The sequence below is a fragment of the Chelonoidis abingdonii genome, chromosome 11 (genome assembly GCF_003597395.2).
Source record: "Chelonoidis abingdonii isolate Lonesome George chromosome 11, CheloAbing_2.0, whole genome shotgun sequence".
NCBI classification, from domain to species: domain Eukaryota; kingdom Metazoa; phylum Chordata; order Testudines; family Testudinidae; genus Chelonoidis; species Chelonoidis abingdonii.
The window spans coordinates 15,601,695-15,603,085 of NC_133779.1; positions in this window are offsets into that span (position 1 = coordinate 15,601,695).

Below are 1,391 nucleotides of genomic sequence, written 5' to 3' on the forward strand. Positions count from 1 at the left end.
GTGTGTGTGTGTGTGTGTGTGTGTGTGTCCCTGCTGCCCCCTGCTGGAGGGGATGAGCCCTGCTCTGTGTGTGTGTGCACCCAGGTTGCATGCAGCCCGTGGAGATGTTGTGTAGAGTGCATTGTGAAGTTTTGCGTGTGTGTCTTTGTGCATGTGTGTGTATGCGTGTGTGCGTGCGCACACACATTTTGCTTGGTTGTTCCAGCAGGTGGCGAGTTGTGTGTGTGATTTTGCTGAGTGCCAATTTGTGAGAGTTTCTGAGCACTGGCAGTGTTGTCTGTGTGATTTCCTTAGTGTCTCTCTGTGCGTGGTGTGTGTGTGTGTGGTGTTGATGTGCACTGCTGTGTGGATTGTGCTAGTGTAGTTAGTGTGTGCTACTGGCTGGTGTGTGTGTGTGTTGCGCTGGTGTCAGTTGTTACTCAGTGTTAGTGTGTGCTAATATGTGCTTCTGAGTGATGTGTGTTTGTGCATTGCGCTAGTGTCTGTGTTGTGTATACTGGTGGCTGTTTTGCGGTGGGTGGGTGTGGGCCTAGTGCAGGGCTTCTCAACCTGGGGGTTGGGACCCCTCAGGGGGTCGTGAGGTTATTACGTGAGGGGCCATGAGCTGTCAGCCTCCACCCCAAACCCCACTTTACCTCCAGCATTTACAATGGTGTTAAATATATAAAAAAGAGTTTTTAATTTGGAGGGGGGGGAGTTTGCACTCGGAGTCTTGCTGTGTGAAAGGGGTCACCAGTACAAAAGTTTGAGAACCACTGGCCTAGTGTGTCTTTAGGTGTGATGTCCTAGGGTATGTTGTGTTTGTGTTAGTTGTGTTTTGTGCTGTTTGGCTGCTTGCTACACAGTCAGTGTGTTTCTGAGACCAGTCACTACACGGTTGTGGGGTGGGGGAGCCCATATGGTGCTAGACAGGGGTAGGTAGAGTGTCTTAGGAGCGCTGGCTTGTTATGGTAGGATCTGTCAGTCCTTGGGTCTGTCTCTGTTGGGTTGTTATTGTAGGGTCTCTCGGGAGCGCTGGCTTCTTGCGGTGGGTCTCTGAGGCATGGGGGCTGTCCAGGCAGTTTGGTTATTGTAGGGTCTCTCAGGAGCGCTGGTTTGTTATGGTGGGGTTATATTAACAGATCCTGTGCACAGGGTTTAAACTCTCATAGAATATTTCCCACAGGGGGACCCCCCCACAACATGCTGTGAAAACTCCAGGGGGCTTGAAAATATTTCCCAGAGCTCTGCTCTGGACAGCTCCTGCTGAATTACGCCCCGTCTGTGCGTTGGTGATGCAGGACCTTGGGGGGCAGCCCAACCCCTGGCAAGTGGGACTCTTCTCTGCCTGGGCCAGTTGCTGGGGCCAGGGGGCTCCCTCGCTGCTGTGCGGCTGAACCCCATAGACCTGC